The sequence below is a fragment of the Rutidosis leptorrhynchoides genome, chromosome 5 (genome assembly GCF_046630445.1).
Source record: "Rutidosis leptorrhynchoides isolate AG116_Rl617_1_P2 chromosome 5, CSIRO_AGI_Rlap_v1, whole genome shotgun sequence".
Lineage (NCBI taxonomy): Eukaryota > Viridiplantae > Streptophyta > Magnoliopsida > Asterales > Asteraceae > Rutidosis > Rutidosis leptorrhynchoides.
The window spans coordinates 156,956,298-156,979,347 of record NC_092337.1 but is presented as its reverse complement, the minus strand read 5'-3'; the positions used below and the strand labels follow the sequence as shown (position 1 = coordinate 156,979,347).

The window sequence follows — 23,050 nt, the reverse complement described above, 5'->3', positions numbered from 1 at the left end:
AATAAAATTGCGATAATTAAAAAGTACGATAATTAAAAGTGCAATAAAATACAATAACAATAAATAAAAGTGCGATAATTAGAAGTTCAATTAAATATAAAATAAAGAAAATTAAATATGAAATAAAATAATTATGCTTATTTAAATTTTCGTAATCATAATATTTGACGTGTTGATTTTAGTTTTATGTCCATGGGTTAATTGTTATTTGTCCTGGATTATTCAATATGTCCGTCTGGTTTTTGGCCATAACAGTCCATCAGTCATAAATATAAAGTGCGAGTATCCTCGTCAAATTATCCTTATACCCGAAGTTAAATATTCCAACTAATTGGGGACTTAAACTGTAACAAGGTTTTAATACTTTGTTTAATAATTACACCAGGTTATCGACTGCGTGTAACCCAAGATTTTAATACTTTGTTATCAATTATTCCAAGTGTCCTTGTACATAATTTCACCCCTGTTTTAATAATTCTAGTGACTATTAATCCATTCCCGTGTCCGGTTAAATGAACGATTATTCATACATATAAATATCCCGCCCATCGTGTCCGATCGAGTGTATATGGTTATTTATAGGTACATCCAATTGTAAATCTTTATATTAAAATTAATAAACTATCATTTAGTTAAACAAATATAAAGCCCATTAATAGCCCATAGTCTAATTTCCACAAGTGTCGTTCTTTTGTCCAAACCCCAATTATGGTACAAAGCCCAATTACCCAATTTTAGTAATTAGCCCAACATCATGATTACTTAGTCTTAAATAAGCATAATAATAATTTAGCTACGAGACATTAATGTAAAAAGGTTGAACATAACTTACAATGATTAAAAATAGCGTAGCGTTACACGGACAGAATTTTGACTTACACCCTTACAACATTCGCTAACATAACCTTATTATTATTAATTAAAATTAAAATTAAAATTAAAATATAAATTTTATATATATATTTACGTATATAGAGAGAGATTGATATATGATTTTTAAAACGATCAAAATGCGTTTCCTTTTATAGGCAGATTTGGTTTTGAGTGCTCCACGAGTCGCGGTGAATTTACCCTTCAAACTCCGCGAGTCGCGGAGTTTGCTTTTACAGCTCATCCCTTTTTGGATCTTCTTTGCCGACGTTTTATTATATAAATATAATATATATATATAATTTATATAATTAATTATATATTATATTATATTTATATACATAATTAATTTGTAACTTTCGCTCCGTTGCGTCGTGCGTTGAGAGTTGACTTTGATCCCGGTTCCGGATTTTCGAACGTCCTTGCGTACTTTTTTATATCGTGTACTTTGTGTTTTGTAACTTGTACTCTTGTAATTTTGAGACGTTTCTTATCAATAATTGGAACCACTTTGATTATACTTTATACTTTTGAGCTTTTTGGTCGTTTGCGTCTTCAATTCGCCGAATCTATCTTTTGTCTTCACCTTTTAATATTTAAACGAATATCACTTGTAAATAGAACAATTGCAACTAAAATCTTGTCTTTCTTGAGGAATAATGCTATGAAATATGTGTTCATTTTTAGCATTATCAATATTCCCACACTTAAGCGTTGCTTGTCCTCAAGCAATATAGTCTTGAAATAAAAATACTTGAATCACTTCTTTATTCTTCACACTTTGTATATCAGTGATTTCAATACGGCGGTATGAACAATGATAGTAACGATGTGGTTTACAGTCTCACATGACTATAAAAATTTAGATCCTTTAGGAAATTGGATCTTTATGAAAACATTTGATCTTTTGAAAATTCATGCTAGATTTTACCCTAGACAAGTTTTCTGATTTGATCCACCATCGGTGTTGCAAAATATATTTGTAGATCAATATTTTGGCTAAAACTTTTAGGCTCGTGTAATCCACTGCTATCCCTGTATCGGAAAGCACACATCCAGTTTACTTGTTCCGTATATTACCTTTCGGTAAACTACCGTCTGGTTGTAAAGGAAAGCGATGAACAAGAAACTGTTAAGGCAATGTCCCGTGACATGCAGATGATTATGGTCTTTAATGTGTCGGATGCTAGTACTATCCTTGGTAGGAGCAATAGTAAAGATCATCCTATGATTTTTCGGTCTGGCACAAGGTCCTGTCTCCGACCATGCTATGCAACCACCGTTCTTACGGTTGACACCCGATTTGGTTCAGGTGACCTAATGAATTCCAGTTGAATTCCAAGGATTTTACGTTCAATGGTAATGAACGCATTGAAAATAGGTTTTCAGAAAATAAATCGGTTTTAATTTTTGATCAAAATATTTTCTCGTTCAAGCTCGAGTTTAGATATCATTGAATTCCATGAGTTTGAATTCTCAATCTTTAAAGCTGATTTTGAATGCTAGATTGAGTAATATCAGTCTTAAAAGCTGATTTTTGATCTTTTAAGGAGATTATCCTTTCTGGGGATCTGCTTCATTAGTCTTATCAAGCTAATTTGCACGGTGCCCCCCATTGTACGAGATAAATCCTTCTCATGGTTAGGATAAATCTGACCACTTGGCGACCCTGTTTGATGCTGAGGTCCGTGGATTTCCTGCTGATTTTAGAGATGACTTTTCTAGATTTTTCGTCAACCTACAGCTGGTCTGGACGACAACTTCATGACCTAAATCAAGAAGCGCGTTTCTTTTTCGGAAGACTTTACTTCCTTTTAATGATGGAATTGATTCATCATGTAGATCCATCTTTCTTTCAAATATATTACAGTAAATCGGGTAAAACTGATTAGATTAGTCCAAAACAAAAGTATCTTCAATTATTTGTTACAGAAATATGTGACATATGTTTAAGATAACTTGGTGAATTTTCCCACACTTGGCTTTTATTTTTCCTTTTTGTTCTCCTCTATTCCATTTTAAATGAATTCTAACATTTTAGTTTGTTTCTCAATTTATGTCCTTTCCAAGGTAACAATAATTTCGGTGTTAACACCTAGTTTTATCGTTCATAAATATGTATAAACATGATTTTGAGTTCATTTAATTGAAAATTTTGAAAAATTTTACTAGAATTGGGTAGTCAGTATATAAGACTAGGGCTGTTCTTTATTATCAGAGAGCACTAGATTCTAATACAACTACTGCGTTACTAGTATTTTTAATGGTAACCAAGTGTTTAAGTCAAAAATTTTTTAAAATCCGAAAGAATTTAATCCCTTCCCACACTTAAGATCTTGCAATGCCCTCATTTGCAAGAAATCAGTAACAATTTAAATTATTGAGGGTGATTAGTGTAGAAAAATGATTAAATTTTACCAAAGTTTCCAAACATATTGGATTTTTTTTTTTTAGAAATCTTTAACTTATAAAACAAATTAATAAATTAATTTTAAAATTTTGTTTCCCTTGTTATTTAGGACGAGGTCGTTTCGGAACGTTGTCCTAGTCCGTCCCTCGACAAAATTTTAAAATTTGTCTTTTTGAAGCGTTGTTTTAAAAGCAAAGATTTTTGGGTTTTTTAATTTTTTTGGCATACTTTAAGTCAATAAGATTAAAAATAATGATAATAAAATTTCTCGTCCCGCCCTCGTGTAAAGCAATTTCGGTTCAAAGACCTAGTCTTCAACTCACGACGAATTTTAAAAATCATATTTTTAACTTAGCGAAATAAAGTAAATTTTTGTTTTTAAATTCCCACCAAACTTAAATTTAAAATGCATAAAAAAAATTCATATTATTAAAATTTAAAATTTCACACCGAATTTATATTATATTTTTATTTTTATACATACAAACTTATATTAAAAATATTAATTTTTCAAATATTTACAATTTTAAATATATTAATTTAAAAGTTTACAATAGTATTTTAATATTTATATATTAAATTTAAAAACAAAGTAAAAATAAAATTAAAAATCTTTTTGATCTTTTATCCCACTTTAATCAATCAAATATTATCAAAAATATACGCCCCTCTTTTCGGTAAAGTAATTTCGGTTCCATGACCTAATTTAACTCATGACGAATTTTTGAAATATTTTGGGTTGATTGATTAAAGATATTTATACCTTAAGAATAAACGTTAAATTTTGCAGTGATGTAATTAATTTTTGTATGATATCAATAATTTCGGTCACAAGACCTAATTTTATCGAATACCAATTTAATACTTTATAGCGAACAAATTAGCGTTTATTATCAAAAGGTTAAAAATAAAAATAAAAATATAAACTGTACAAACTTATCTGTGAAATAGATTTCTTAGTGATATGCTCTAGCCCACTCATAAGATAGTCGGACTAATTGATTTTCCATGGCTACATAGGCGTAACCTCGAGCATTTAATGTTTTTTCTTCTAAACATATGAACGGTCCATCTCTGCATAAAGTAACAAATTCGGTATTTGAATAGGTTTGATTATTTGAACATTTACCTTCGTGTGACCATTTTCCGCATTTGTGACATCTTTCAAGGTGTCGTGCTCTTCTTTTCGCTGCGGATTTTGATTTTCCTTTACCAAATTGTAACTTATTATTTTCGCATCTGGATTCTTTTCTTACTCCGTCCAATTTTTCTCTGATTACTGATACCAGTTCACTCGGAAGTGTGTCATTATTACGTTTAGTGATCAAAGCGTGTAGCATTAGACCATGGTTTAGTTCACAGGAAGTCTTCATTTCGTAAATCCTAAAAAAATAAAAAATTTAGAATGGGGGGAGAAGACTAGTTCTTTAGGGTTTGCTAGGGAAAGACCATTCGGGTTCCATTTTCGAGAACTACACGAAAACAGAAAATCTAACTCTAACAGAAATACATATTATCCTTTAAAGACTTGATTCTCCCCACACTTAGTTAGCCGTGTTGTTGAAATTGTGATTAACTTCGTTGTCAACTTCCATCGGACTATCTATGTAATGTTTAACTCTGTGACCATTAACTTTAAATTTAATCCCATTTGAATTTATCAATTCTACTGTTCCGTATGGGAAAATTCTTTTGACTATGAATGGTCCAGACCATCTTGATTTCAATTTTCCAGGAAATAGCTTGAATCGTGAATTGAAAAGAAGAACTCTAGCTCCTTCTTTACATTCTTTTGAACTTCTGATTCTTTTATCATGCCATTTCTTCGTTCTTTCCTTATAGATTAACGAATTTTCGTATGCTTCATGTCTTAATTCTTCTAATTCATTTAATTGACTTAATCGTAGACGTCCAGCTTCATGTAAATCAAGATTACATGTCTTCAAAGCCCAAAATGCTTTGTGTTCAATTTCTACTGGAAGATGACATGCTTTTCCGTAAACGAGTTTAAAAGGTGTGGTTCCAATTGGAGTTTTGTAGGCTGTTCTAAAAGCCCAGAGTGCATCCTCCAATTTTATGGACCATTCCTTCGGATTTGATCCTACGGTTTTCTCTAGAATACGTTTCAAAGCTCGGTTGGTATTTTCAACGTGTCCACTTGTTTGTGGATGATAAGCAGTGGAGATTTTATGAGTTACTCCATATCTTTTAAGAACTTTCTCAAGTTGATTATTACAGAAATGAGTACCCCGATCACTTATTAAAGCTTTCGGTGTTCCAAACCTTGCAAAAAGACGTTTTAAAAAGTTGACTACAACTCGTGCATCGTTAGTTGGGAGAGCTTGTGCTTTCGCCCATTTAGATACATAATCAATGGCTACGAGAATGTAGAGATTATTATGAGACTTTGGAAATGGACCCATAAAGTCAATACCCTAAATGTCAAATACTTCACATACTTGAATGACATTTTGTGGCATTTCATCACGTTGACTTATTTTTCCTGCCCTTTGACAAGCATCACAGGATTTACAAAGAAGGTGTGCGTCTTTGTAAATTATAAGCCAATAGAATCCAGCATCGTAAACTTTTCTTACTGTTAGTTGAGGCCCATAATGCCCTCCTGTTGGTCCTGTGTGACAATGGTTTAAAATTTTACTAGCTTCATCTCCGAATACACATCGGCGTATTATTTCATTGGGACAACTTTTAAACACATGTGGATCTTCCCAGAAATAGTGTTTTATATCACTAAAGAATTTCTTTCTTTTTTGGTACGACAATCCTTTTTCAAGGAATCCACAAACTAAGTAGTTTGCATAGTCTGCAAACCATGAAATTTCATTATGATCTAACTTCAATAGATATTCATCAGGAAAGTTGTCTTGTATGGCCGATTCATTTAGAACTTCTAATTCAGGATTTTCAAGACGAGAAAGATGATCAGCGGCGAGATTTTCTGCTCCTCTTTTATCTCGGATTTCAATATCAAACTCTTTAAGAGTAAGATCCAACGGATTAATCTTGGTTTAGCATCTTGTTTCGAAAATAGGTATCTAAGAGCAGAATGGTCGGTATAGACCACCGTTTTAGCTAGAACGAGATATGATCAAAATTTGTCAAAAGAAAAGACAATTGCAAGGAGTTCTTTTTCAGTAGTTGTGTAATTTATTTGTGCTCCTTGTAACGTCTTACTAGCATAATATATAGGTTGAAATCGTTTTTCAATCCTTTGTCCTAAAACGGCTCCCATTGCAAAATCACTTGCATCGCACATTAGTTCAAATGGTAGATTCCAATTTGGTGTTATCATGATCGGCGTATTAATGAGTTTTTCTTTAAGAATATTAAAAGATTTAATGCATTCATCTGAAAAGATGAATGGAGCATCCTTTTCTAGAAGTTTATTCATAGGAGTGGCAATTTTAGAAAAATCTTTTATGAAGCGTCGGTAAAAACCAGCATGCCCTAGAAAACTCCTAACTCCTCTAACATTGGTGGGATGTGAAAGTTTAGCAATTACATCTACTTTAGCTCTATCCACTTCAATTCCTTCTTTTGAAATTTTATGTCCAAGAACGATGCCTTCTTTAACCATGAAATGTCATTTCTCCCAATTAAGTACTAGATTTGATTGTTCGCATCTAATAAGCATTCGTTCAAGATTAGCTAGACATGTTTCAAAAGTATCACCGAAGAATGAAAAGTCATCCATGAAAACTTCCATGCATTCTTCTATCATGTCGTGAAAAATTGCCATCATGCACCTTTGAAAGGTTGCAGGGGCGTTGCAAAGTCCAAATGGCATGCTTTTGTAAGCAAAAGTACCATAAGGGCACGTGAACGTGGTTTTCTCTTGGTCCTCGGGTGCTATTGGAATTTGAAAATATCCGAAAAAACCATCAAGAAAACAATAGTAACTGTTTCCGGCTAACCTTTCCAACATTTGATCAATGAAAGGTAAGGGAAAGTGATCTTTTCTGGTGGCGTCATTTAATTTTATATAATGAATACATACACGCCATCCTGTTACAGTCCTAGTAGGAATAAGCTCATTTTTTCATTTGTAATGACAGTCATGCCACCCTTCTTAGGCACGCATTGAACTGGGCTTACTCATGGACTATCAGAAATTGGATAAATTAAACCTGCATCTAGCAGTTTAATAATTTCTTTCTTAACAACATCTTGCATATTCGGATTTAGTCTTCGTTGGCGTTGCACATACGTTTTATGACCTTCTTCCATAAGGATTTTATGTGTGCAATACGAAGAACTTATTCCTTTAATATCATGAATTTTCCATGCAATAGCTGGTTTATGAGCTTTTAACACAGAAATGAGTTGTGATTTCTCATTTTCAGTAAGAGAAGACGATATTATTACAGGTAATTCAGATGCACCATGTAAATAAGCGTATTCCAAATGGTTTGGAAGTGGCTTTAACTCTAATGTCGGAGGTTCTTCTATCGATGATTTATATCGATATCTGTCTTTTTCTTTTAGCATTTGAATTTCTTCTGTTGTTGGTTTATATCCATTAGCCATTAGTGTAGCTAACATTTCAGTTTCATCAATTGGTTCATTACCTTCTCCTAAAGAACATTCTCCCGTTCCTTGTAATTCTGGAAATTCTTCTAACAATTCTGCATGTGAATCTATAGTTTGAATATAATAGCATGTATCATCTGCAGATTGCGGTTGTTGCATTGCTTTATCAACTGAAAAGGTAACACTCTCATCCTCTATACTTAGGGTCAATTTCTTACCAAACACGTCTATCATTGCTTTAGCCGTGTTTAAGAATGGTCTTCCTAATATGAGAGGAACTTGAGAATCTTCTTCCATGTCCAGAACAACAAAATCTACTAGAAATACTAAAGTACCAACTTTAACTAGCATGTTCTCCATTATCCCTCTAGGATATTTTATTGATCTATCGGCTAGTTGTATGCTTATTCTTGTTGGTTTCAATTCTCCAAGGTCTAGTTTAGCGTATAGTGAATACGGCATTAAATTTATACTAGCACCTAAGTCTGCCAATGCTTCTATTGAACTAAGACTACCCAGAAAACATGGAATTGTGAAACTTCCTGGATCAGATAATTTTTCTGCTGCTGAACAATTAGCATTCATAGTAACAGCCGAGAGTTCTTCCATTTTCTTTCTATTCGAGATTAGATCTTTCAGAAATTTAGCATATCTAGGCATTCCTGAAATCACATCAATGAAAGGAAGATTGACATTTATTTGTTTAAACATATCCAAAAATTTGGATTGCTCGGCTTCAAGTTTCTCTTTTTTCATCTTACTCGGGTAAGGAAGTGGTGGTTGGTATGGTTTAACATAAGGTTTAGCCTTAACTGTGTTATCTTCATTAACCTTTTCAACTACCGGTTCTGTTTCCTTATCTTGTTCAGATTGTGGTTCTTGTGGAGTAGGAATAGCTTCATCAGAAATTACAGGTATTTCAGGTGGTTTAAGTGTAATACCACTTCTTGTGGTAATGGCTTTAGCTGTTTCATTCCGGGGGTTAGCATTTGTATCACTAGGTAGACTTCCCGGTTTTCTTTCACCTATTAACCTTGCTAGGTTACTTACTTCTTGTTCCAAATTTTGAATAAAATCTTGTTGATTTCTAAATGCTTGAGCATTTTGTTCATTAGTTTGTTTCTGATATGTGAAAAACTTCGTTTGAGTTTCAACTAGCTTCGTCATCATATCTTCTAAATTCGGCTTTTTATCATCGGGTTGTGGTGGTTTGTTTTGAAAATTAGGTCTTTGCTGATTGTAAGTATTATTGGATACTTGTTGATTGCTAGGACCTTGTTGATTGTTGTATGGAACATTTCGGTTATAATTCTGGTTTTGATTGTAAATTGGTCTTGGCGGTTGATAATTATTCTGATAATTATTTCCAGGCCTTTGGTTTATGTATGAAATATTTTCTCTTTGTTCCATTGTTAGTTCAATACTAAGACAATCTTTTGTCAAATGTGGTCCTCCACACTGCTCACAACTAATTCGTATTGAGTGTATATCCTTAGTCATCTTTTCCATTCGTCTCTCGACAGCATCTATCTTTGCAAAAATGGAATCTAAGTCATGGCTAGAATCGGCTCTAGCTGCTCTAGATGATCTAACGATATATTTTTCTTGGTGCCACTCATGTGAGTGGGAAGTAGTGTTATCAATAATTTTATAAGCATCAGTTTCGGTTTTCTTCATAATGGAACCACCAGCTGCTATATCGATGTCTTTCCTTGTAGTGATGTCGCATCCTTGGTAGAATATTTGTACTATTTGACAGGTGTCTAAACCATGTTGCGGACATCCTCTTAATAACTTTCCAAATCTGGTCCATGCCTCATATAGAGTTTCATTCGGTTTCTGTGTGAACGTAACAATTTCTCCTTGAAGTCTTACGGCTTTAGATGCCGGAAAGAATTGTTTAAGAAATTTTTCAACTAAAACGTCCCATGTATCGATCGCCCCTTCTGGTAACGATTCCAACCAATCTTTGGCTTCTCCCTTTAAAGTCCAGGGAAATAACATGAGATATATCTGTTCATCCTCAACTTCTCGAATTTTAAATAGTGTGCAGATCCTATTAAAGGTACGAAGATGTTCATTTGGATCTTCCTTCGGTGCACCACTAAATTGGCATTGATTAGTCACCATATGTAGAATTTGTCCTTTGATTTCATAATCTGGCGCATTAATGTCTGGATGAGTAATTGCGTGACCTTGGCCAGTGTGTTTAGCTCTCATTCGGTCTTCCATACTTAAAGGTTCCAGATTTTCCATGATTAAATTTGTTGAATCTGAATCACTAGAGGATTCTGATTTAATGGTTCGTTCCTCAACAATCTCTGTTTGAATGATTGGTGGTTTCGAAGGAAAAATTAATGGTTCAGGATCTATGAATCGTCCCTGAATATTTTTCGGATTCTCAATTGTGAGGTCGGGTTCAAAAAATGGATTATCGGAAATTTGAATTGGAGTACTTGGTCGACTGGATGATGATTCTAAAGAAAAATCAACGGCGACAATATTAGCTAGATGTCTTGATCTGGTTACAGGTGGTGAACGTACAAAAGGTGGTGAACGTCTTGCTCGGTGCATTCACTGAATATCCTATTAGTTTTTAAAATGAAAGAAAAATTATATAAGTTATCCAATTAATAGACTTTTCTGATTTTGCCCACGTTTCGAATAGCCAAAAGATGCAGCAGAGGGGCAGGATTCGTTTGGTCTCAATATAATTGAGTACTGTTTGGCTCCAATAACCCGGTCCACGTACAAATCCAACTATTACTACGAACCAGAAAATTTTGATGTCTATCAATTTAACCACTTAAAATAAATTTTCGTAATTTTAAGAAATTTAGAGAAGAAGTAGAAAAAAATTCTATGTCCTAAAACCTATAATGGCGAGAAATAAGAAAGAAAAAGAAAGAGCGCGTCGAAATAGGTCGAAAAAGAAAAGGGTTGAAAAATAAAAGGCGTCGAAAAATTAGAAAGAAAAAGAGTGACTTATAAAACTTAAAAACACTCGACTAACCCAACCTTATTACTATCACTAACTTAAAATTAAAATTGCAAATTGAGATTACTAATTGGAGTGATAATTGATACATAGGTAAAAGGCGTCGAAAAATAAAAATAAGAAAGTAGCGCGTTAAAACTTAAAAAGGAGCTAAAAACTAAAAAATTAAAAGTTGCGTCTAAAAATATTAAAGCTTAAAAGAAAAACTATATCCCAAATGGCAATATCTTAAAAAGGTACCAAAACTTAAAAAGGCGTCACAAAATTCTAAAGCACCTAAATCTTAGTCTAAAGAAAAAGCACTTAAGGGATTTTACGGCAAAGCCTAAAAATCTATAAATAAAAATAACTAAGGCAAAAACTATGACTTAGAACTAAAAAAAGAGCGAAAAATACAAATATTATGCTAAAACAATTAAAAGAAACAAAATATAAAAATAAACTAAAAGTTGTAAAAATTACAATTTTTATAAAAATATTATTTTTATATTATTTATTTTATAAAACTATTAAATTTATATAAATTAAATAACTAATTAAAACTAAATAATACAAAATAATAATAAAAACTAAATTAAAAATTAAATTAAAACACTAACCTAATTAGGGTTATAATTAAAAAATAATAATAATAATTACTCCGCGGTGAACCCAGTTCAAAACCCCCGCAAGTCGCGGAGATTGCAGGTTCAACGTGTACCAGGTTTAAATTTGACAGGTTCAGTTTTTATTATATTTTTTTTTATTTTTCTGTTTTATATTTTCTGTTTTAATAATTAAATAAAATATTTATATAAATTAAATAAAAACTTATGTTTTAAAAACTAAAATAAAAATAGAAATACTTTATAATTTTATAAAAATCTTAAAAATAGATTTATATATATATATATATATATATTTTCGGTTTTTTTTATATTTTTGATATTTAAAAAAAGTATTTTTACAAAAACTAAATAAAACTTAATAAAAATCTTTTTTTTTATGTGTGGCGTTTCGATTCGGCGTTCCCCGGCAGCGGCGCCAAAAATACTTGATGTGCGCAGAGGTGTATATGAAATAGCTTATATTTTACTAGGAAAAACTATTAAATACGATACAATTTTACACAAGATATTTATTTATTTATAGAATGGATATACTTAAACCTTGCTACAACACTTATAGGCAGTGTACCTAATCGTACAGTAGTGTAGTTTTTAGTAAGTCCGGTTCGTTCCACAGGGAAAATCTTTAAATAAAGCTTAACGCTATATTAGTTTTAATTTATAAAAATACAAATATATATATAAGTAATATTATTATTATAAAAAGGAGGTTTTTACCGTTTAATGACCGGTTTGTCGATTTTAAAACTTAGTCGCAGTTAAAACCTAATGTAAAATATTAAAAATAAATATAACTTAATTTAAAGCGTAAAGTAAATAACAATAATGAAATTGCGATAAATAAAAGTGCGATAAAATAAAATTGCGATAATTAAAAAGTACGATAATTAAAAGTGCAATTAAATACAATAACAATAAATAAAAGTGCGATAATTAGAAGTGCAATTAAATATAAAATAAAGGAAATTAAATATGAAATAAAATAATTATGCTTATTTAAACTTCCGTAATCATGATGTTTGACGTATTGATTTTAGTTTTATGCCCATGGGTTAATTGTTCTTTGTCCTGGATTATTCAATATGTCCGTCTGGTTTTTGTCCATAACAGTCCATCAGTCATAAATATAAAGTGCGAGTATCCTCGTCAAATTATCCTTATAGCCGAAGTTAAATATTCCAACTAATTGGGGACTTAAACTGTAACAAGGTTTTAATACTTTGTTTAATAATTACACCAGGTTATCGACTGCGTGTAACCCAAGGTTTTAATACTTTGTTATCAATTATGCCAAGTGTTCTTGTACATAATTTTACCCCTGTTTTAATAATTCTAGTGACTATTAATCCATTCCCGTGTCCGGTTAAATGAACGATTATTCGTACATATAAATATCCCGCCCATCGTGTCCGATCGAGTGTATATGGTTATTTATAGGTACATCCAATTGTAAATCTTTATATTAAAATTAACAAACTATCATTTAGTTAAACAAATATAAAGCCCATTAATAGCCCATAGTCTAATTTCCACAAGTGTCGTACTTTTGTCCAAACCCCAATTATGGTACAAAGCCCAATTACCCAATTTTAGTAATTAGCCCAACATCATGATTACTTCGTCTTAAATAAGCATAATAATAATTTAGCTACGAGACATTAATGTAAAAAGGTTGAACATAACTTACAATGATTAAAAATAGCGTCTCGTTACACAGACAGAATTTCGACTTACACCCTTACAACATTCGCTAACATAACCTTATTATTATTAATTAAAATTAAAATATAAATTTTATATATATATATATATATATATATATATATATATATATATATATATATATATATATATATTTACGTATATAGAGAGAGATTGATATATGATTTTTAAAACAATCAAAATGCGTTTCCTTTTATTGGCAGATTTGGTTTTGAGTGCTCCGCGAGTCGCGGTGAATTTACCCTTCAAACTCCGAGAGTCGCGGAGTTTGCTTTTACAGCTCATCCCTTTTTGGATCTTCTTTGCCGACGTTTTATTATATAAATATAATATATATATATATATATATATATATATATATATATATATATATATATATATATATATATATATATATATATATATATATATATATAATTAATTATATATTATATTATATTTATATACATAATTAATTTGTAACTTTCGCTCCGTTGCGTCGTGCGTTGAGAGTTGACTTTGATCCCGGTTCCGGATTTTCGAACGTCCTTGCGTACTATTTTATATCGTGTACTTTGTGTTTTGTAACTTGTACTCTTGTAATTTTGAGACGTTTCTTATCAATAATTGGAACCACTTTGATTGTACTTTGTACTTTTGAGCTTTTTGGTCGTTTGCGTCTTCAATTCGTCGAATCTGTCTTTTGTCTTCACCTTTTAATATTTAAACGAATATCACTTGTAAATAGAACAATTGCAACTAAAATCTTGTCTTTCTTGAGGAATAATGCTATGAAATATGTGTTCATTTTTAGCATTATCAGTAATGAATATAAGGCTTCTACCTATTCATGAGTCAACATTCCATAATCTCGGCAGAATAACTGATGAAATCATAGTATGCACTTGTTTTAACCTTATCTAAACTACGAATTTTATTGCATTTACTTTATCTATCTTATAAACTAGAAAAACCTAAAATTAGGTAATCACTACTCCTTAATAACTATCTTAAGCTTTAAATATAGGTTCGATTCTACTGATATCTTAAAAATACGACCCTAGGTTATACTTCCCTTACTCATAATAAGGAGTAGTACGATTTAGGCCCCGCTAAATATAAATTTAAAATAGTACCCCCCTGTTAGTGGCTGATTCTGACGTGTTGCGACCTATCGACACCACACAAATAAAACTGTCCGTTTTGGCCATATCAAAGGGAAGTATAGTTTTTGGCGCTGCTGCCGGGGAACTGGTATCAGATAATACTGCTTTCTATCAAACTTATTCACAAGCATTTAGTGGTGTCTAAGAAAGACAATTATGCACGGACTTGGTTGTTGAATTTTCCAAACAGTCTCCAATTATATTGGAACCAAACGGATCCTACCTCTCCATAGTCGGCCTGGCCACTTGGTTTGTTGAATAGTTCGTGCGAAGCTCTGTTATCGAAATACCAGGGAATCAGTAGCAAGAACCAAAAACATATTCAACCTTAGGATAGTTAGATTATTTTAGATCAAATTAGATTATTTAAATTAGACTACCTTAGATTAAGATTACCTTAGATTGCATTAGAATTACCTTAGATTATCTTAGAAATTAAGTTTATCTGCTTAAAATTAAAAACAAAAAGGCATACCCAGTGTATGACCCAAACCCGATCTTGACCAGGGCCGTTGTTATTCATACCTGATCTAGACGTAATAATCTCTAAAGCACGCAAGGAAGCACGAATCAGAAGTCAAATGGCGTTACTCGTTACTTTAGCAGAAAATACCAAACCCTCGATTGAAGGTAGAGGAGGACTGATCAGATTTCCATAGATTCAAGGACACTCGTTCGAGTTAAAACATTACATCATACAGCTCACCCAAAACAGCTGTCGAACTCCTACAAACAGCCATGGATAGGACAAGATATAGTCAGGCTATACTTGTTTCCCTATTCTCTCACTCATCATACTCAAACATGGTTCGAATGACAGGAAAAAGATTCCATCACGTCATGGACGTAGATGGCTACTAAATTCCTAACCAAATATTTCCATCCTTCTAAACAAACCAAACTTAATAATGACATCATTAACTTCAAACAAAGTAATGATGAATCTCTTTACACAGCATGGGAGCGATTCAAAATCCTGCTGAAGAAATGCCCTAATCACCAGTTAGAACGGTCAGCTCAAATCTGTACCTTCTACAATGGTCTTAGTAAATCATAGGACGACGATCGATGCAGCAGCTCAAGGAAATCTGATGAACCAAACCGCAGACGAAGCATGGGAATTGCTCGAGAACATAACAATGCATCATCATGACTTGAACAGTAGTGAACCAACTTCATCATCTGCCCCAATCTCTGCACTTAACAATCAAATGGAGGCCATCAAATCACTCACAGATAAGATGGAATCTCAAGCTAAACAACTCGGAGAATTGAAGACGCAGCCGCAGCAGGTTAACCAAGCTTAGGCGTGTGTTAATTGTACCAACCCGCAACCCACTGAAGAATATCAAGTTGAGTACGAAAACCCTGACGGTTCAGTCTGTTACGTTCAATACCTAGCCCGTCAACCAAATCCCGAATTCAATCAACAACCTAGGGTTAACCAATTTCAGCAAAGTAACCAGCCTTTTTGCTATCGCTACCCACCTTATTCAGCCCAACAATCTCAATTGTCCTACGATCAACCACTTCCACTCACTGGTCCGCCATTCGAGGAAAATTCCCCAACCACCCAAATTACAAAAGTAACCAACCCCTCTCTCGGAGCGGATGATAAGTTGACTTAGTTCATTCAAGGACAACAACAGCTAAATCATAGAACTGCATCCAGACAAACCGTACGAAGATACTAATGAGAAATCAATTGGCTCTGCTCAAAAGTCTAGAGACGCAGCTCGAGCAGTTATCACAACACCTTGAAACCCAACCACAAGGAAGGTTACCTAGTAATTCTATCCAAAATCCCCACATAGAGGAAGCTAAGCAAATGGATTCTATAATCCCAGAGAAAAAACCACGGAGGAGGTCAGCTAGGCTCAAGAACAAATCAACATATACTCAGAAGCTACCCCCAGCAACTCCAGTTCGTGTACCCTATCCTGGAAGGCTACAGGAGGAATCATCCATGCATGATTCCTTCAAACTCGATGGAAGATTCCTTGTCACCATGTCCAAAGTTTTAAACCAAAAGAGATACATCCGAAGGCTTCTCTCTACTAAGGAGAGGATACCAGATTCTAACAAAATTCCACTAAGTGAAGAATGCTCGACATTACTCAGACACTCTCTACCACCAAAGGTAGGAGACAAGGGCCGATTCATTTTCCCGTGTTCAATCTATCAATCTGGAACCATTCATGCGCTAGCAGATTTAGGAGCAAGTATCAACCTAATCCCCTACTCTCTCTATAAGAGATAAGAGTTAGGAGACTTTTCACCAACTAAAATGACAATCCAACTTGCCGACCACACAATACGATATCCTAAGGGTATAGTTGAGAACGTCTTGGTGAAAGTCGACAAATTTTTGTACCCTATGGATTTCGTAGTGATGGACATTAAGGAAGACCTACACACACCAATAATGTTAGGAACACCTTTCATGAATACGGCTAGGACTGTCATTGATGTGTACAATCAAACCTTTTTCTTGTGATCAGATGGGGAGAGCGTTACCTTCAAAATTGACCGACCTGCCGATCTTTCTGGACAGGCAGATATGTTTGCTATTTCCACCAGATGGATCACTTCCGATGACAGTCTTCACCACCAGCCGATGATATTGAAATGGGTATCGAATCACAGTCTACAGACGAACCAGAAATAGAAGTAGAGGATCCCAACGAAGAAATAGAGGAAGAAGAACAACCTGAAGAGGAAGAGGAAATGGAAGACGTAAAAGAAACTGCGATAATACTCTCTCTAAGCATTAAGCGTCATGAAGAATTAATGATGCTTGAGACAGAAGATCGCAGCTTAAACATTCGTTTCAAGAAGAAGACTGATAAGGTTGAGGTTAAAGATATAGAAATTGACCCTGCAAGTATCAAAGTAGAGAAACAGAGTACTAAAGAAGCCCGTTCATTAGATGAATCCTCAGAAGAACTTTATACCGATGATGACAAGGAAGAGCAACATGAAGACATTCTGGATAACTCACACTCCCCAACCGAACCAGATCAAAGGGAGCTGGACTCTTCTTCAGATCGGATTCCGGTCATATCTACACACACCGACATGATAACTTTCATCAATGACACCGATGAATTTGAAGATATTCTCGAAGCCATCCGTAAATCAACAATTGATTTCACACTACGCTTAACGGAATGAATCATGGCTATCCGAGAAGAATACAACCTCTATCTCCAAAGAGAAGACAATGATGTTGAAATCGTAGAAGAGCGCATTCAAGACTTTATCAATACCCTTCATGATCATATCTACCGTGAAGAAAAGCAACGAGAGCACAATTCCGTGGTCCACACTATCCTTGAGAGAAGATTTTGTCGAGATTATAAGGTCATTCTCTAAGGTTTACAACGCCTTAGCCAGATCTGCACTTCCTTTCTCATCAAACCAACGAGCACTACTGACTCTCAACCGGAAGCATATGGATCTTTCCACCGGATGCCCGACTTATCACTCTGATTTGCAAATGATCGAGGAGATTTACAGCTTTTTCGCTCTCTTGGAAAGAGATAATTTCGAAAGCACACCAAACAGGATAGTGATTTATGTAACAATTGATCACCACGCTAATCTGATTATCAAAGAGTTGCGAGACGCAGTTACAGAAGAAGTAAGACGCAACAATCCGTTCTCTCATCTTGAACCAGACTGAGTCAACATTGCCACCTACATTACGAAGCAGATAGCACGTATCTTCCACAAATCCACGGATCCAAGTTTCACATTTAAAGCCGGATGTCAGGAGATATACTCAAAGACGGTGACATTGATGCTCGAGTTAGGATTGCTTTTCACTTTTTTTCAACTTCGCCTTCTGACCAATCTGTGCAAAGCTACAGACTCTTACTATGGAGATCACCATTCTGAAGACTTCGAGATACTGAAGATACAGTTTCTAACACTGTTTGAAGACCTCCAAAATGAGCATCCTATCAGAGAGATAATCACCACCAGTACTGCCTCAATGATTGACATTCATGGATCAACAAGCAGAGCCGTAGATCATATTCTCAACGGACTTCAAGATTTATCACGAGCCGAAACTACACACTACCTATCTTTCAGAAGATCTTCAAGAGAGGTACCGAATCTTCTACCACTTTTGGTCCGACACTTTCTTAGGATTTACCCACCAAGACTCACATTCCCTCGAGAAGACCAAGATTACAACAACCAGCGAGGAATGTTTGCTTTCTAAGCATCACTACAGTCGAGCCAACGACCTTAAACAAAAGCGCTTCTCGGGAGGCAACTCGTGTAATAAAGTAGAGTAGACGAATAAAGGATGACAAATGAGCCGATCAATAAAGAACGCAACTTCAAAGATTGAAAGCCAGCTAGTATCTTCACAAGCAACATCTGCTAGGGGTACTTCTTTCTTTCCATTACTAGCTCAAACTTTAAATTATGTCACATCCTAGCTTATTACTAAGTGTGGGATCCCAACCCAAATAAACACTAGACAAATACTCCCAAATCTTCAACTAAAACTCCTAAGTGTGGGATACACTAGGAATATTGAGGACAATGTTCGTCTAAGTGTGGGATGTTGGTATAATCTTTTTATGCTGTATTCAAATAACTCATTACGAAGATCCCAAGTTCTTAAGCCAAATTTCAAAAATCTTTAACAAGAGAAAGCCTCTCCGAAAAAGTATTTTTGAAAACCTAAAAAGTTTGTAAATAAAAGTAAGGCTTAAGTAGGGTGGAAAAATCTTGTTAGGTTGAACCAAATCTCTAATAGAGCATTGCATGACTAGGCATTATCGACATAAATTGATTATGGTGAGGCACCCAATAAAACCAGCATTCATCTTTAATGCTTCACTGTTTTTCGTTGAGAGTGCCGATCTCTGTGCTCAGAATCAAAACTTGCTTTAGATCTACATTTCCAAAGCAGCGAAACGTAATTCGGTTATAATCAGTAGAACTAGCCATTTGTCAAAAACAAACCTTTCGCACCTCCACTACTTCTACTTCACCACCCCATTCACATCATCTTTACTACCACTTGAAAAATCCAGAAAATGAGATTCCTTCCGAAAATCCTATGTTATAAACTTCTCAAGTATCATGGAAAAGGTCTTGAAAAAGTTTACCGGCAAAAAGTTTCTCGAGATAAAATCTCTATAAAAAAAAAAATTCAAAGGTTATGAAAAAAGGAGCAGAACTTATAAAGAGAAACACCGAAGAAGAACTCGACCAAAAATGATTATCAAATGAAGAAAAGTTCAAAAGTGCTTCTCAAAAATATCAGCACTCCTATCTATCTTAAATTCTGAATAAAAGTCTGCATAAGGACTGTATTACCCTTTTTCTTTTCACCCCTCAAAAACAACTTCACTACTCCTCCAAAATTCCTTTCCATCATTGACAAATGACCTAGACGCTATGGGTACTACCGTTCTCACATTAGTAGCAAGGATTTGAGTCTTTATCAAGCCTATGACGATGGGTACAGCATGACTGGCTATGAGCGAATTCATTTCTTAGATTTATAGGGAACCCTAAACACTTGTGTGATTTGAGTGACACATGAAAGCTAGCCTAAGTTATGTAACCTCCTCGCATGCTTGCAGAGATAGTTTTAACCCTAACATAAATAACTCATCTTACTTTTCGCTCTTATAATAAAAAGCAAACCGCTTAGGCTGTTAGAAAAGAAACTTCGAAAAGCTTTCTTAAGGGAAAAATGAGAGTTTGCTTGAGGACAAGCAAAGTCTAAGTGTGGGATATTTGATATCAGCTAAAAAGTCACGTTTTTACCCCGGTATTAAGGCCCAAAAACAAGAAAGATTCGAACTTTATTGACAAAATACCCGCTTCATAGGTTAAAATTGAAGAGCAAGTAATTACGAAGACGGTGCAAAAAGAATCAAGAGAATCGGAGCTAAAACGAAGATTCTAGAGCGAAAACGGTGAAAGACAAGAAATCAAGTTACGATCCAGCGAATCAGCAAGCCAAACGGCTTGCCAAACGGGCTGCCAAACGGCTTGCCAATATGTCAAACGGCCTGCCATACGCCCAGATCAAACGGGAACGTTAAACGGGCTGGCCTGGCAAATGGCCCCTGCAAACGGCTTGCCAAACGGCCTGTCAGTCATTTGTAGACAAATTTCAAGCTTATTTAAAGGGTCTTTGTCATTCATTCCAACACACACTTCAATTCACTTCTTTCTCTCTCTTGTACAATATTAGTCATACTTTCAAGGTCTTCGACTCCGTACGGGAAATCTAGTACCCGGAGAAGAACGCCAAAGATTGTATTAGGAGCGGTCTAGAGTTTGAAGTTGTCACTTTTGTATTCGAAACTCGTTTAATCTACTGGTACTTCTATCCTTTATCTTATTATAATGTCTTCTATCATTTTGTTCTGTGATGTTGTTACCTTGATTAGCGAGTAGTTATCTTTAGTGTATGCTATGATATAACCAGTTTTAATGCCGAAATAATATTATGATTTGTGTATGTTGTCGAAATGCTTTCCAATTATGCTTTAAACTCAATCGCTTTTCCAAATAATAGAACGTAGTTATTGGCTCTGTTATTGGGAAGTCGCGAACCTCGATTCAGAGTACACTATCTGTGTCACCCCTTGGTAAGAGAAGTCTATCAGATACAATGTAAGATCGACTAAGGCACACTGATTGTAGTAAGTCTATCAAGCTTTGGATTCTGACTGAGGACTCTTTCGTAGTGAAACATCTAACTAGACCCCTAGTACATTGTCAGTCCTAGACCATGCTAGTGTAGTCACCAAGCATATAAACTTTGTACTTGCATGCTGAAGCACAACGGTTGTTGTAAGCTGTACCTCTACTAAGTAAGGCCATGGAACCCGATCAGTGCTGATTAGTACACTGCACCATAACGCGATTTCAAGCATTGCACCCCGCTTGAGGGATTCTTGGTTAATTAAGGAACTATTTGTTTAAACAGATAAAGGATTGAACCGTTAGGATAATCGAACATGTTCATGGAAGTCAACTTGACTTGGCCATGGTGTTCTTTATGGTTGAACTCTTTTAAGGGCCTAACTATCTTTTAAACCCAATCATTAACGAAAGCATTGAAACATATCACGTCTCTCGGATATGGTAAACCCTGTATTCTATTATGCTTAAGAAAGTTTAGACCTTTGTGGAATGTTAATACGTCACCCAACCGAGTCGCTCAATTGGATGAGCCGTCTAAACATATATTCATGTAGTCAGACTGCACGGGTGTCTGGGGTAAGGGACGTTGCTGTCTATTCAGAATCTTCAAGTCTATCGCATTACCCAGTGACATGTCTTACGACAGGGGCGTTTAGGACCAGTGTAATGAATATAAGGCTTCTACCTATTCATGAGTCAGCATTCCATAATCTCGGCAGAATAACTGATGAAATCATAGTATGCACTTATTTTAACCTTATCTGAACTACGAATTTTAGTGCATTTACTTTATCTATCTTATAAACTAGAAAAACCTAAAATTAGGTAATCACTACTCCTTTATAACTATCTTAAGCTTTAAATACAGGTTCAATTCTACTGATATCTTAAAAATACAACCCTAGGTCATACTTCCCTTACACATAATAAGGAGTAGTACAATTTAGGCCCCGCTAAATATAAATTTAAAATAGTACCCCCTCTTGGTGGCTGATTCTAACGTGTTGCGACCTAACAACACCGCGCAAATAAAACCGTTCATTTTGGCCATATCATGTATCATACCGTGGGAAGAGGAGCCACCGAGCTTCACAAAGTGCTATCCTTTTTAGGAGCAATGGCTCCGTGCTAGTGTTGCTAGATAACACAACCCATAGCCAAAAGCTATGGCACCCTTGTTCAATCAACTAACTGAAAGGTAGTAACTACTTCCTACCTTCTCTTAAAATAAGCATAAAAGCTTGTTATGTGGGAAGTAGATGAGTGAATACAAGCTTGAAGCTTTGACACTCCTAATGTTTCATTTTGAAAGTAAAGTCTTCCAAGTTATGTTTGTTCCAAGCTTGGGAGTAAAGTCTCCTAAGTCAAACTCAATCCTCTTAAAGGAAGTTAAAGTTTTCCTAGTGCTTCAAAATTTGGAATTGGCAGACTCTCTTATTTAGCCACGTGGGGCCCTAATTCCACGAACCTCCTTCAATGCTTTCGCCCTACTATGAGAGAAACCATAGAGGTGTGATAGAAAGATTTATGACTGCCGGTTACCCCGTGCCCAGGTTACCAAATAAAGGTGGGGTACCCAGTCCCTTATCTTTGACACACCCACCTTAACCCTATACTTGGAATTGACGATTATCATTAGGAATTGATAGCATAAATTTGGAATTGACGACCATTATTGGAATTGACGAAAATAGGTATTTTGGGGGCATGGAGGTGGAAGAGGGTTAGCCATCGCGTGTTGATGAGGTGAGCATATCTTTTTGGAGGTGTATTCTTTACACGATGCATTTCTTGACGATTGGTGATGTGTGCGATATTCATAGCCCTTATTCATTTTGGGGTGCATTTTACATCTTTTGAGTACATCTCGAGTATATTTGAGTAGGTTTGTGTTAGACTTTGATTGATTTGGAGATTTGATGTGATTGATTACTTTGATGAGTTTATGGTTATCCCGTGAATCCTACATATTTGGTCAAGGTCGAGGAGGTCAAGTTCGAGTTTGTGAAGAATTGATACTTTGTGATTGTTGTTTGATGACCTTCTCGAAGAGGAA

The 23,050-nt window shown here is 34.7% G+C and overlaps 1 non-coding gene across 1 annotated transcript; it reads right to left on the bottom strand.

Annotated features, from left to right (window-relative positions):
* Positions 1-15,203: 15,203 nt before the first annotated feature.
* Positions 15,204-15,309, bottom strand: LOC139851013 (small nucleolar RNA R71). Its single transcript, XR_011760379.1, has one exon. It is a non-coding gene; the product is annotated as a small nucleolar RNA R71 (small nucleolar RNA).
* Positions 15,310-23,050: the final 7,741 nt, after the last annotated feature.